The 16,120-nt window shown below is 43.1% G+C and overlaps 1 long non-coding RNA gene across 1 annotated transcript; it reads right to left on the bottom strand.

Moving 5' to 3' along the window:
- Nucleotides 1-325: 325 nt before the first annotated feature.
- On the bottom strand, nucleotides 326-13,858 carry LOC120933469. The gene is made up of 4 exons (XR_005748097.1): nucleotides 13,695-13,858; nucleotides 6,490-6,590; nucleotides 3,976-4,031; nucleotides 326-736 (listed from the first exon to the last, which is right to left on the bottom strand). It is a non-coding gene; the product is annotated as an uncharacterized LOC120933469 (long non-coding RNA).
- Between the last annotated feature and the right edge of the window lie 2,262 nt (nucleotides 13,859-16,120).

Here is a 16,120-nt window from a genome sequence, read left to right as displayed (position 1 = left end):
TGAGAGCACAACTAATGGGACAGTTAGCAATCCCGGCATGCCGGAAATGTAACTGCTTTTTGAAACTGTTAAATCGATGGGTTTACTTCCGCTTTAATTAGATCCTTGTCCAGGGCTGTGTTTAACCCAGAGATAATTATGGGCCTGTGCCCAGGGCTGCAGGGTTAGATTTTTTTTTTTTTTCATTTTTTTTTGTGTTCACTTGTTGACATTTGTGGCCGATTTTAGCAAGAGACTTATATGGGTGATGGGGGTGTAGAAGATACTATGAAGAGTCAGACTCTTTATAGTCTAAAACACATGGAACCATATATTATTTTTATCAATTGCTGATCTGTACAGCTAAAATGTAACAAATACATACAATTAGACAGCATTCTTCCTCCATGAGGGCAATACATTTTATTAAAATATTGACATAGGGTGTCATAGTTCTGGGAGCCATGATTTCTTTATCCTTCTCATACAGATAAATCCAGTTCTGTAGCTCAGTTGTTCTTCCATGTTTCACCCAAACTGTTGGATTAATGTGTCCACTTAAAGCTTCTGAAAGGTCTTTTTCTTCCAAAAGTTCATTCATAGCCAAAATGTTGGCACTTTTACTGGGGATAATTTCTTATTGCACTTGGAGTTCACAATGGTGTGAAAATCTTCAGAAGTTCTTCTCTTCATCTGTTGGACTGATTGTTTTAGGAATGGATCAAGCTAAGGATATCTGGGGTCTTTGTATCCTCACCTAGATAAGAAAGTTGAAGAAAAATTTAAATTTCATAGGACAATATTTTCGAAAAACACAAAATGTGCCAGTTAAGCCTCATACACACGATCGGATTTCCATCCGACAAATCTGTGGAATTTTGTTCGAAAGGGCGTTGGCCGTGAACTTGTTCTGCATACAGATGGCAGAACTTTTTCAGCCAACATTCACAAAACTACATAGTTTTTATGCTCTTTAGTGCCACCCTTTGGCCAACTTCTGCCAATGTTATCTTATGGTTAGCATTGGTTCGGAGCATGCATGTTTGTACTTTGGATTTTAGTCCGACCGATTTGTGTACACACGATCAGGTAATCCGAATTAACACATTTGTTGTCGGACAATTTGAGAGCATGACCATCCAACATTTGTTGTCGGAAATTCCAACAGCAATTGCTCGATGGAGCATACAGACGGTCAGATTATCCGACAAAACACATCCATCACACAATTGTTGTCGGAATATCTGATCGTGTGTACGGGTCTTTAGTCTAATGCCGCGTACACACAATCGGAATTTCCGACAACAAAAACCGTGGATTTTTTTCAGACGGAATGTTGGTTCAAACTTGTCTTGCATAAAAACGGTCACACAAATGTTGTCTTAAATTCTGAACGTCAAGAACGCGGTCACGTACAACACTACAACAAGCCGAGAAAAACGAAGTTCAATGATTCCTAACATGCGCCAAATTGATTCCGAGCATGCGTAGGATTTTTGTGCGTTGGAATTGCATACAGGTGATCGGAATTTCCGACAAGAACTTTTGTTGTCGGAAAAATTGAGAACCAGCTCTCAAACATTTGTTGTCGGAAATACACACGGTCGGAGCATACACACGGTCAGATTTGCCGACAACAAGCTCACATTGAATTTTTTTTGTCGGAAATTCTGATCGTGAGTATGCGGCATAAAGCTACACTTATGATTTATTCTCTTTGCTACCGAAAAATTTAGCTGCTTCTGCTAATGTGATGAAAGCAGAAAGTGGTTAGATTTCTTGAAAGCACAGAATGCTTCACCCTTGTAGCCCTAAAACTTACATAAATCTTTTTCTCACTTCACGCAAAACAACGTACCCGTGTGTCGGTATTTTGACACTAAATACCGGGGTTATGGTAGCAGCTAGCTACCTTAAGCCTGGTATTTTCGGCAAAGCCATGCGTTTCACTTTGAGATAAAAGTGGTCTCCGTGGCAGATTATTATTATTTTTTTATTGCATTTTAGTGTAAATATGATAATATGATATCTGAAGTCTTTTTGACCCCAGATCCCATATTTAAGAGGTCCTGTCATGCTTTTTTTCTATTACAAGTGATGTTTACATTCCTTGTAATAGGAATAAAAGTGACCCAATTTTTTTTTTTTAAAAGGCAGTGTCAAAAAAAATAATAAAAAAAATAATATAATAAAAAAAAAAACTTTACAGTGTCTCCGTCTCAACGAGCATGTGTACAGAAGCGAACACATACGTGAGTAGCACCCGCATATGAAAATGGTGTTCAAACCACACATGTGAGGCATCGCTGCAATCGTTGGAGCGAGAGCAATAATTATAACCCTAGACCTCCTAGGTAACCTGTAGACCTTTTTAAACATTGTCTATGTAAATTTGTAAGTCTAAAAGTTTGTCGCCATTCCACGGGCGGGCGCAATTTTGAAGCGTGACATGTTGGGTATCAATTTACTTGGCTTAACATTATCTTTCACAATATAAAAAAAATTGGGCTAGCTTTACTGTTTTAGTTTTTAATTTAAAAAAAAAGTATTTTTTCCCCAAAAAAGTGCGCTTGTAAGATGGCTGCGTAAATACGGTGTGACAGAAAGTATTGCAAAGACCGCCCTTTTATTCTCTATAGTGTTAGAGCAAAAATTATATAAGGTTTAGGGATTCTAAGTGATTTATTTTGCAAAAAAATATATTTTAACTTGAAAACAACAAGTATGAAAAAAAGGCTCGGTCCTTAGGTGGTTAAACAGTTAATATGCTTACAGCTACATTTTTATTAGCTTCCAGCTTGACTCATTAAAGTGTATAAACTAATATAATGGAGGACCTTGGATCCTAGGCCTGTGCATAGGACCTAGATTTCTCTCCAAGTAGAGAGTAAGCTCATTCCACTGGTTATTCATATAATTCAGCTTTCGAATGTGAGTGTCTTAATGGCCAGTAAAGGTTCTGAAAGGTACTGTATATTCTCGAGTATAAGCCGAGTATTTCGGCACATTTTTTTGTGAGTCACCTTTGCGCCTGATCTCCTGGACTTTAGGGACCCGGTACCGGTTGGGACCAAACTTGGCACACATGTAGCCCCACTCTTCCTCTACAAGTGTGCAAAGTTTGTTATCCGGGGGAACTACAGCCGGGGAGCACCGATTTTTCAAAGCCGGGCACCCCTTCCATAGACTCCCATGTTAAATGGTAATTTCTCCAGTGATTTGGGGACCTGGTACCGGCCAGTCGTAAGGTCCCTGGACCCAGAGCTTGGCATACATGTAGCCCCATTTCTCCTCTTCAAGTGTGCAAAATTTGTTGTCTGGGGCACCTACGGCTGGAGAGCACCAATTTTTCACACCTGGGCACCCCTTCCATAGACTCCCATGTTAAACGTCAGTCTAGTCATGGGCACAGTGAGACATGGGCACAGTGAGGCATGGACACAGTGAGGCATGGGCACAGTGAGGCATGGGCACAGTGAGGCATGGGCACAGTGAGGCATGGGCACAGAGAGGCATGCAGATGGACACCCTAGGCTTAAACTTGAGTCAATACGTTTTCCCATTTTTTTTGTGGTAAAATTAGGTGCCTCGGCTTATATTCGGGTCGGCTTGTACTTGAGTATATACGATAATAGTTGGTGTCCTGGCAGAGTGCAGTGATAGAGCTTAAAGGTATGCAAACCCAAATCAAGAACTTTGCTGCCTTTTGGTCTGCCCTTGGGTCAATTCTGTTTAAATTGTTCAGAAGCAATAAAGGGGTTGGAATAAAAAGTCCAAACTCAGTGTTTGCGGGTAAGGACAGGTGGATGATTTATATCTCTGCCCCCTCCATTCAGAGATACTGTTTCATTCATATAAGCTATAGTATGCCATCTATGAACAGAGCAGCGGTTTTTTAGTGAGTTTACATTTTTTTGTGAAAGAACGAACCAAATATTTACAGTATATAGCTTCATTCTTGATAAAAAAATAAAAAGTTAAGAGTTGTCTTCATACCTCAATTTGTGTGTTGACTTTTTCCAAGGCTGGTCTAAAGTTCTCTCGGGAAGAGCCTGTTTGATAATAAGGTACAACCAAGAAATTAGTAAATCTATATTTGCCAGTTGTCCTCGAATTCGTTACTGTACAATCTAACTGTGCTGCCCCTCGGGATTCAAAGTCAAAATTCACATTAGGTTATAGAAATATATACCTAAATTATTTTAAAGTTTTCCAAACCCATGGTTGTCTCTTCTTATTCAGAGATGAGAGTTAAGTGTATGCAATGCCAAAACCTTTATTTTTTCTTTTGGGTAGAATGTGGACGTTCCTGTCTATGGCCCATATTCACATACATCGGCCCATATATATGCCGCCGTGGCGTATCACTTTTACGCTACGCCGACGCAACGCAGAGAGGCAAGCATGTAATTCACAAATCAAATGCTCCCAATGTTGCGCCGGCGTAACGTAAATTCGTAGGCGTAAGCCGGCCTAATTCAAAGTAGGTGGAAGTGGGCGTGATCCATTTAAATGAAGTGTGACCCCATGCAAATGATGGGCCGAACGAATGACGCATGCGCCGTCCCGTGGACGCAACCCAGTGCGCATGCTCAGAATAACGTCGGAAATACTCCCTAAGATACGTCGAATCAATGCCTACGATGTGACCGTAACCTACGTCCAGCCCTATTCACGTAATACTACGTAAACGACGTAAAATACGACGGCTGTTCCCTGGTCCATACCTTTGCATGTGTTGCGCCTCATAGATGGGGAATAACTATAGGCCGGACGTAAGCCTTACGTTAACCGCGTATGTTAATGCGCCGGGCACAAGTACGTTCGTAAATCGACGTATCTCACTCATTTGCATATTAGAATCGTAAATCAATGGCAGTGCCCCTTGTGGCCAGCGTAAATATGCACCCTACACGTAGGAAACTTACGTCGGCCGTAGGAAGCCTATTTTCATGCGTATCTAGTTCTGTGGGCACGGCGCACAGATACGACGGCGCACATTTACACTTTACACGGCGTATCTCGAGATACGTCGGCGTAAGTGCTACGTGAACCTGGGCCTATGTTATATTGCTGTTTGTGTCCCCTCTGCCGAGATTCACACTTCTATATTTTCATGGTGACCTTCGTCACCAGGATGAAAAATGAAGGGATGTCCAATATTTTAGACTTTTCACATCAATGTGAGGTGAAGGAAATCTTTCAATAGGTAAACTGATTCTGGTGGCAACTGTTTTAAGAGGGAACAACCCTTTATTTTGGAGAGGGCTTCTCTTACTTCATGCTATGTCTTCTGGGTTAGCAAGGGATTTCCATTAAATGAAGCTCCCTGACAAGACATCTGGAAAAATCTGGCAAGAGTACTCTACTCAAAGCAAAATAAAAATTTGGCTTTAACCGCTTGCCGACTGGCGCACGCCGATGTACATCGGCAGAATGGCACAGCTGCGTATATTGGTGTACAGGTACGTCCCCTTTAATATGCGCAGCCGTGGGTCGTACGCGCTCGCGACCCGATCGGGTACTCCGTGACCGCCCCAGCGGGACCTGCGGATCGGTCGCCGCCGGTGTCCCGCGATCAGGTCACAGAGCTGAAGAACAGGGAGAGGTAAGTGTAAACAAACCTCTCCCCTTGCTTCCTAGTCAGACTGTCACTGATTGCCTGTTCCCTGTCATAGGGAATGACGATCAGTGACATCACACGCCAAGCCACGCCCCCACACAGTAAGAATCACTTCCTTAGGGCACACTTAACCCCTTCAGCGCTCCCTACATGTTAACCCCTTCACTGCCAGTGTCATTTTCACAGTAATCAGTACATTTTTATAGCACTGATCGCTGTAAAAATTACAATGGTCCCAAAATAGTGTCAAAATGTTTTTTTTTATATATATTTTTGGGGATATTTATTATAGCAAAAAGTAAAAAATATTGCATTATTTTCAAAATTGTCGCTCTATTTTTGTTTATAGCACAAAAAATTAAAACCGCAGAGGTGATCAAATACCACCAAAAGAAAGCTCTATTTGTGGGGAAAAAAGGACGTCAATTTTGTTTGGGAGCCACGCCGCACGACCACGCAATTGTCAGTTAAAGCGACGCAGTGCCGAATCGCAAAAAGAGGCCTGGTCCTTTAGCAACAAAGTGGTTAAAGAACATGACCCCTCCTTTGCTCTTTTAAGGACAGCAGAACCTGCATACCCCAGCAAATGTATACGTACTGTATATCACAATCACAAATGTCCTCCCATCTGTGATACAAGGATTTATGGAGAAATCCAATACAATTAAACAAACGGGCAGACTCAACGGACCTCTTGGTCTTTTTTCTGCCATCACTTTTCTATGTTTTGATATTAGAATATATGATTCCTGAATGTGTGCAGACAAACTAGTTAACTACAATTCCAGCTCTCAAATGTCAGGAAGTAGCAGTATGGGAGGACAATATGACCAATACCTCTCCTGTTCCTATGCCACTATAGTAGAAGTTGAGGCTGTTCCACATACCTTGCTCGCCTTGATTTGAATCATTTATGGAAATGTTGTTACTCCATTTATCATCTTTGTCTTCATCGAACCACTGGTCAGTGTCATTCAGGATTGCCTCTCTAATAACAAAAGGATTTACAGATTATTACAAAAGTTTATATTAACAGAACAAATTTTGTAAAATACATTATGTTTTTTTAATATAAATGAATAATAGGAACCCTTTATAATCGGTATAACAAATAGTAAATTTAGCTATAATAGCTATGGGACCTTACTTTCAAACAGTCCAATTTTTAGACCAACCTTTACTTCAAACTTAAATCAGGTTTAGATAGAACAGGGAACAAAATCGTGCGTGCGCCATATACGCCAATACGCGCTTTCCGCGCTGTGTTTGAACTACTGCGCCGGCATATACCGAGCGCAGTACACTCGGGTATAGTCGGGCAGGCTCGGCTCCTCTCGCGGTCACGTCCTGTGCGTCCTGTACGTCCTTTACGCGAGAGGAGCCGAGCCTGCCCGACTATACGTGTACTGCGCTCGGTATATGTCGGTGCAGTGGTTCAAACAGTGCGGTAAGCGAGGATCGAGCGGGGAGGACACCACGATGGCCGCAGAAGGACGCTGGACCGGACGAGGCCGTCGATGGACGTGATGGACAACGGGCAGGACGCGATGGACGACGGGCAAGACACCGACGAGGGGCATCCAAACTGTAAGTATTTTTTTTTCAGGAATTTTCCTTCAAGTTCGGGGGTGCGCGCTATACGCCGGGGCGCGTTATAGCACGATAAATACGGTATATATATATATATATATATATATATATATATATATATATATATATATATATATAAAAAAATAATAATAATAATAATAATATAATAATATATTATTATTATTAAATGAAATTGTAAAAAAATTGAAAAATTGTTAAAAAAAGTTATGATAAAAAATAAACAATAATAATATATTATTAAATACAATTGTAAAAAATAGAAACATTTTAAAAAAACGCTGTTATAAAAAATAAATAATAATATATTATTATTAAATAAAATTGTAAAAAATAGAAAATTATAAAAAAAATTATAAAAATAAACCACTGACATCAATCTCTTCCTTACTGACACCGTCCACTGCTCTACTTTTTTTTTATGTCTGTTTCCCCATTGGAGAGATGCACAGAAGTCCAGCTGAGGCTGGGTTCACACTACTACACTACTTTCATCCTACTTTGCTCTGTGTTCAATGTTTCCCTATGAGAGCATCTTGTAGCGTCCTACACAAGTCGGTCCGACTTTGAAAATGCTCCCTGTACTACTTTTGGTCCTACATTGATCCTACTTCAGGCCCATTGAATATCATTGAAGTCGGACCAAAGTAGTATCCTGTTCATGAAAGTAGGATGGATGTAGGACCAATGTAGGATAAATGTACATAGTTACATAGTTACATAGTTAGTCAGGTTGAAAAAAGACACAAGTCCATCCAGTTCAACCACAAAAAACAAAATAAAAAAAACACAGTAAAATCCTATACACCCAACTCCATACCCACAGTTGATCCAGAGGAAGGCAAAAAACCCCAGCGTAGCATGATCCAATTTGCTACAGCAGGGGAAAAAATTCCTTCCTGATCCCCCGAGAGGCAATCGGATTTACCCTGGATCAACTATACCTACAAATCTTAGTACTCAGTTATATTCTGTACATTTAGGAAAGAATCCAGACCTTTCTTAAAGCAATCTACTGAGCTGGCCAGAACCACCTCTGGAGGGAGTCTGTTCCACATTTTCACAGCTCTTACTGTGAAAAAACCTTTCCGTATTTGGAGGTGAAATCTCTTTTCCTCTAGACGTAAAGAGTGCCCCCTTGTCCTCAGTGATGACCGTAAAGTGAATAACTCAACACCAAGTTCACTGTATGGACCTCTTATATATTTGTACATGTTGATCATATCCCCCCTTATTCTCCTCTTCTCAAGAGTGAATAAATTTAGTTCCTCTAATCTTTCCTCATAGCTGAGCTCCTCCATGCCTCTTATCAGTTTGGTTGCTCTTCTCTGCACTTTCTCCAGTTCTCCTATATCCTTTTTAAGAACTGGTGCCCAAAACTGAACTGCATATTCCAGATGAGGTCTTACTAATGATTTGTACAGGGGCAAAATTATATCTCTGTCTCTGGAGTCCATACCTCTCTTAATACAAGAAAGGACTTTGCTCGCTTTGGAAACCGCAGCTTGGCATTGCATGCCATTATTGAGCTTATGATCAACTAAAACCCCCAGATCCTTCTCCACTACAGACCCCCCCAGTTGTACTCCCCCTAGTATGTATGATGCATGCATATTCTTAGCCCCCAAGTGCATAACTTTACATTTATCTACATTAAACCTCATCTGCCACTTAGTCGCCCAATCAGACAGAGCATTGAGGTCGGCTTGTAAATTGGAGACATCCTGTAAGGACGTTATTCCACTGCATAGCTTGGTGTCATCTGCAAAGACAGAAATGTTACTTTTGATCTCAGACCCAATATCATTTATAAATGTAGGACCAATGTAGCAGAGCAAAGTAGGATGAAAGTAGTGTAGTAGTGTGAACCCAGCCTGAAACATACCTCCTCAGGCTGGGTTCACACTACTACACTACTTTGATCCTACTTTGCTCTGCTACATTGGTCCTACATTGATCCTACATTGGTCCTACATCCATCCTACTTTCATGAACAGGATACTACTTTGATCCGACTTTGTGATAGTCTGACTTGTTCTTTGACCAATCAAAACAATCCCAGAGTGAGATAAATTCCTTTTACTGCTGCTGTAATCACAAGTCGGATGTCAAAAGTCGGATGGTTAGGACAAGGCTCCTACTTTGATCCTACTTTAATGATATTCAATGGGCTGATGTAGGATCAAAGTAGGACCAAAGTAGTACAGGGAGTAGTTTCAAAGTCGGACCGACTTGTGTCGGACCAGTTAAGACAGCTCTCATAGGCAAACTCCCTTTACCTCAGACTTCCAAAATACCAGATTGCCCGTCTACAAGTCGTTCAGAACACAGCGGCACGACTGGCAACAGGAAAAAAAACTGGGAATCAATTACCCCTCCCTGAGGTCACTCCACTGGCTGGCCGTAAAGGATCGAGTCACATTCAAGGCCCTTTGCCTGACACACAAATGTGTACATGGAATCGCCCCTCAATATTTATGTGAGAAAATAAAATAAAATATCACAACCCCAAAAATATCACAATCAACTAACCAAAATCTACTACAAATCCCCAAGGCCCACTACAAGACTAAAGGAGAACGAGGATTTGCAGTCCAAGGACCGCGACTGTGGAACACATTACCAACTAATATCCAAACGGAAGAGAATCACCGGGCCTTCAGGAAAAAACTCAAGACCTACCTATTCTGAAGGCTAAATAGAAGGAATGGATGCCAAGCGCCTTGATGCGATTCAGTTCGCATTTGTAGCGCTATACAAGTTATTCACTCACTCACTCACTCACTGTGTTGATGGATTATCCGATCGTATGTACACAAGTCCATCGGACAAAACTCCAAAGTACAAACACGCATGCTCAGAAGCAATGCTAACCATAACACATTAGCAGAAGTTGCACATAGTTTTGTGTTTGTTGGCCAACAATTGTGTGCCATTTGTATGCAAGACAAATTCCTGGTCAACGCCCTTCAGACAAAAGTCCTACGCTTTGTCCGCGGAAAATCTGATTGTGTGTACCAGGCTTAAGGGTACAGTAGTTAATAGTGTCCCATCAGAGAGATTTCTCCCTACCTCCATCCCTCTCTCCTTTTTTCTTTGTTTCTCCCTCCCTCTCTATGTTTTCTTTCTTTCTCCCTCAATTCTTCTTTCTTTCCTTTCTTTCTTTCTATCTTTCCTTCTCCATCTCTCGATCTTCTTTCCTCCCTCTCTCTCCATCCCTCAATCCCTATACAGACCAGGATCCCCCAGTTTCATTCCAGTTCTCCTCTACCCATCCCTCATCTCCTACCCACTCCCCCCTTTTTACCCTCTCCTCCTTCTTCCCTACCCCATGTTTTTCACTCACATTACCCATCTCCACCCCACCCCAATTTTTTATTTCAGGGGCTAATGAAGAATTTTGAGGTGAAGCATCTTATTACCGTTGCTGCTTGTGTGGGTGGGATGTGTACTGTGCCAATCCCGGCTGAACCTCCTCTCCTATTTATCCCATGTGATTGGCGCAGAACACATCCCACACCAGCAGCAGCAGTAAGATTCTCCGCCTCTGGGTTCTTTATTAACCCCTGCAAAGGGCGTGAGTGGGGCCCCATGTCTAAATTTTTCCTAAGGCCTCACAAAGCCTAGAGCCGCCTCTGGGCACACAATTTACTTATCTACTCTACACACACAGATGGGCATACCCATATCCTACAACATGCAGAGTTATGTACTGTACATAGCTCATACTGAGCCTTCAGTGCTACCTTGGTGCAACAATAATCTATGGGCCCTAAAAACCTGATCAGTGTTGCTTTCTATGTTGTGAGATATTTCCCCTCTATGGTCTAGCACAGGCATGTCCAAAGTCCGGCCCACGGGCCAATCGCGGCCCGCGTTCCGGTTTTGAACGGCCCGCCTGGTTGTCTGGATATATATATCTTTTGTGGCCCCCAACGATCTCCCAGCACTGAGGTCACAAAAGATATATAACTTGTATCACTAAATGGTGCATTGCGGGCTGAATCCTGCACACCTCTAACATAATTTATTACATGGGAGGCGCGGCAGGTCTCTCCTAAATCATTGCATCACTCCCCCTTCCTCCCCCTCCCCACACACCTTTTTCACACAAGCCTGGAAGCCCTGCATGTCCAGACAAAGTGCAGGATCTTTCAAGTTACAAAGCAGGTGATTGGTTGCTAGACAGTGGGACGGTCCCAGCAACCAATCACCCGCCTTTAACTTGAAAAGTCCCGCCCCCTTTCTCTGGACCTGCCATGCGTGCTTCCAGGCTTGTGTGATTAAGTTAGTGCAGTGTGGTGAGGGGGAATGCTGTGTTGATGAAAGGGACAGTCTGACTCCAATATCGAGGGAGGACTGTGATGGAGGGAGTCTGTAATGGGGAGGGAGTCTGTAATGGGGAGGGAGTCTGAGATGTAGTGGGGTCTATGAAGTGGGCTCTGCAATGGGGGGGGATTTGTGATGGACTGGGGATCTGGGATGGATTGGAATTCTGTGATGGACTGGGGATCTGTGATGGACTGGGGAATTCTGTGATGGACTGGGGAATTCTGTGATGGACTGAGGAATTCTGTGATGGACTGGGGAATTCTGTGATGGACTGGGGAATTCTGCGATGGACTGGGGGATTCTGCGATGGACTGGGGGATTCTGTGATGAACTGGGGAGTTCTGTGATGGACTGGGGAGTTCTGTGATGGACTGGGGAATTCTGTGATGAACTGGGGAATTCTGTGATGGACTGGGGAATTCTGTGATGGACTTGGGAATTCTGTGATGGACTGGGGAATTCTGTGATGGACTTGGGAATTCTGTGATGGACTGGGGAATTCTGTGATGGACTGGGGAATTCTGTGATGGACTGGGAATGGACTGGGGATCTGTGATGGACTGGGGATCTGTCATAGACTGGGGATGGACTGGGGATCTGTCATAGACTGGGGATGGACTGGGGATCTGTCATAGACTGGGGATGGACTGGGGATCTGTGATGGACTGGGGAATTCTGTGATGGACTGGGGATCTGTGATGGACTGGGGATCTGTGATGCACTGGGGAATTCTGTGATGGATTCCCCAGTTCATCACAGATCCCCAGTCCATGACAGATTCCCCAAGCTTATGACAGATCCCCAGTCCATCACAGATCTGTGATGGACTGGGGATGGACTGGGGATCTGTGATGGACTGGGGATTTGTGATGGAGTGGGGTCTGTAACGGGGGGGGGATTTTCGATGGACTGGGGATCTGCTTCACAGATCTTGTAAAAATGTAAGTTTTTTTCCTGAAACTTCCCTCTTAAAGTGAAGGCGTGTGTTATACGACAATAAATACGGTATATCCAAATAACACGCCTGAGCTAATCTCTTTACACACAGCCACAAAGGCAAGAGATTTCTTGTTGGGCAGTGTATTAGTGCTCGAACGAACACACTTAGACCGAATTTTAATGGTTCAAAGAATGATAGGGAAAATGGTCGGCCCTCGAGCATGTTCACTTTATCAAATGTGGCCCTCTTTGAAAAAAGTTTGGACACCCCTGGTCTAGCAGCTTCTTACAGATACCCATAGCCACTCAACTTAACCCCTTTAAAGGTCCATCAGATGACAAACATCTCCTGCTAAAGCAGGGCTGTCTTAATGAGAGGGCAAACCTGGATACTGCCCAGGGGCCTCAGCTGCATGGGGGGCCCCTGAACTTTCCCCAAAGCAGCTGGTCCTTGAGCCCACGGTGCCCTGAATTTGGGGGCCCCATGATGGCACTGAGAGTGATAGATGCAAAGGGGAGGCAATCTGCTTCCTACCTACTTAATGTCTGTTTGCCTGCAATTGTCATCATTATATGGGCCCCAGAGCACTACTTTGCCCAGGGGCCAATGATGCTATTAAGAAGGCCCTGTTCTAAAGGAATTCACAACTAGGGCCTGTGTCAACCAGTATTGGACTTGTGTCGATGACATCAGTTTAAGACACTTCGGAGATTATTCAGAAATAATTGACAGATGCAGTTGACCTGCAGTTGATCTCTCTTTGACCTGCATTTGAGCTTTTTCAAGCCTCCTCAACCCCAAAGTTCATACAAACTCCAAACTCATCCCAAAAAATGAGGAAGTGTAAGAACATTTGAGGTTTTTTTTTGCCTTCTTGTTCTGGTGACACTGCATGTGTCCCCATATAACATAAAAGCATAACTTCAGATTTCATTTAGATTTGGATAGAGTAGGGTGAAATTTAATCTAGGGTAGGGTACCCATTTCTATCTGTGAACCCATTCCGGACAGCCCTGTTTTTGATGTCCGGAATGGGTTCACAGATAGAAATGGGTACCCTACCCTAGATTAAATTTCACCCTACTCTATCCAAATCTAAAAAAAATCTGAAGTTAGGCTTTTATGTTATATGGGGACACATGCTGTTTATACAGATATTGTTTGCAGGAAGAACCACAGAGTAGATGGACTATATCTTGCTTTTGGTCTCACCTGTCCTTCTTTGACGTTTTAGATCTGTACAGGAAGAATAGTACTAGTCCAGTGCAAATGATGACGACCAAGACACCAAAGGCTGCTCCCACGCCACCATATAAAGCATCCTTGAGAATTTGGCCTGTACAGTCTGATTTTGTGTAAATATACTTGTCCAATGCCGGGCAACTGTAAAAAAAAAAAGATGCAGCAAAGTCTGTTAGCCTCATTGGTGGACATATCGTCTTTATCAATGCCTTGCAGCCCAACTGCAGGGAACATAAAGATTTCATAAAGAAAAACAAAAATAGGGAGCACCAGCCTAGTGCATCACCTTCATATACCATCTATTAATTCATAAGAGCAAATATTATATTCACAAAAAGTTTAGGTTAACATGCGTATCAGTGAATTCAAAGCCACAACCGCTATATCTGCAGCACTTAATCAACAGCATGGGACTTGAAACCATCCAAGTCCAATGTTTCTAATGCATTTCAAGGGGAATCCCCTCTTTATTAGAGCCCCTTTTATTCCCTTTGAAATGTGTTAGCCACATAGAAGGGTGGGGGGGAAACTCAGCCCTAGACCTTCCCCCTAATCCTCTGAACCCTCCAAGAGCCCCTTAGGCCTCGTACACACGATAGGTCAACCAGAGGACAACGGTCTGAAGGACCATTTTCATTGGTCAAAACCGATCATGTGTGGGCCCCATAGGTTATTTACCCATAAGTTAAAAAAAGCCAACTTGCTTTAAAATTAACCTATGGATTGGTAACCGATAGGTCAAAACCGATCGTTAGTAGGCACAACCATCGGTTAAAAATCCACGCATGCTCAGAATCAAGTCGACGCATGCTTGGAAGCACTGAACTTCGTTTTTTTCAGCACGTCGTTGTGTTTTACGTCACCGCGTTCTGACACGATCGGTTATTTAACCTATGGTGTGTAGGCACGACGGATCATCAGTCAGCTTCATCGGTTAACCTAGGACAAGGGTCCTTCAGACCGTTGTCCTCTGGTTAACCTATCATGTGTACGAGGCTTTAGCTTCCCTCTCCCTTATACACACGTTCGGAATTCCGATGGGAGCTTTTCATCGGAAATTCCGATCGTGTGTATGCTCCATCTGACTTTTGCTGTCGGAATTCCCGGCAGCAAAAGTTTGATAGCAGGTTCACAATTTTTCAGATGGAAATAAATCCTATCAGAAAAACCGATCGTCTGTATGCTTTTCTGACGCGCAAAAACCCACACATGCTCAGAATCAAGTCGACACATGCTCGGAAGCATTGAACTTTTTCTCTGCTCGTCGTAGTGTTGTACGTCACCGCGTTCTTGCAGATCAGAATTTGGTGTGACCGTGTGTATGCAAGCCAAGCTTGAGTGGAATTTCCGTCGGAAAAACCATCCAAGGTTTTTCTGATGAAAAATCCGATCTTGTGTACGCGGCAATAGAGCCCATCAGCCACCCTTCCTCCCTGAGAGCCCTCTTGATCCCTTTAGGTTCATACAACCCACAGAGCCCACCTCCCAGCTCCCCTACTTCAACCCACTTACATAGATGGCAAAGCAGTCCTCCTCAGACTGACACCAACGACACAGAGATGAGCACCACAAGAGAAGAACAAGTGACCGGCAGCATCAGGATTACAGGTTTGGAGTCACCCTTGGGGCTGCTGTGCCACAATGCATTGCCCTCTGTGGCTCAGTGCATGCTTTAAGACTTGTCTTTTGAGCTTAGCTTGCACTTGTGGTTGGGGAGGCGGTAAAAATAGTCTGTTGAGTTGTTTTTATTGCCCCAGCCAACTGCCCTCTCCAAGCTGCAAAGGCAGCCATACAGGGGTACACACTTGGCGTGTCATTGTGCATTGTGCTGTGGCGTGTCAAACAGTATCCATCTGACGCGTTTTGTAAGCTGTGAATGGGGCCACATACCACCTGCGTGCAAAACATACAGTTGCAGCACAATGGTGCAAGCGTTTAGGGATTAAAACGGACGGATCACTCTATGGGGGGGCCAAACTAAGGTAGATGGGTGAGTAGGGAGTCATCTTAGCACCCCATTACAACTATAGTATGAACACAGCCTTTGCAAGTGTGGCTTGAACTGCTCCAGTAGTTCCATAGTGAATACAGAGTAAAAGCGGAATAAGAAGTGACATACACAAGCCTTGAATCTGCAGTGCTATTACAGAGAGGTAATATAAATATACTGTTCGGGATCTGTCCCACTTGCATGTTTTTTTATATGTTGTGTTGATTTGCATCAGGTTACAGTAATACCTCGGATTGCGAGTAATGCAGTTAACGAGCGTTTCGCAATATGAGCTATTTGTTTTTTTTTTTATTCTGACTCGGTTAGCAAGCGTTGTCTCACAAAACAAGCAGAATTCAAGCCTCTGTGGTGTACAGTACCGCATTTGGCCAGAGGTATGTTATCT

The sequence above is a fragment of the Rana temporaria genome, chromosome 3 (genome assembly GCF_905171775.1).
Source record: "Rana temporaria chromosome 3, aRanTem1.1, whole genome shotgun sequence".
NCBI lineage: Eukaryota > Metazoa > Chordata > Amphibia > Anura > Ranidae > Rana > Rana temporaria.
The sequence above is the reverse complement of the archived record's forward strand: the minus strand, read 5'-3'. Positions and strand labels throughout refer to the sequence as shown.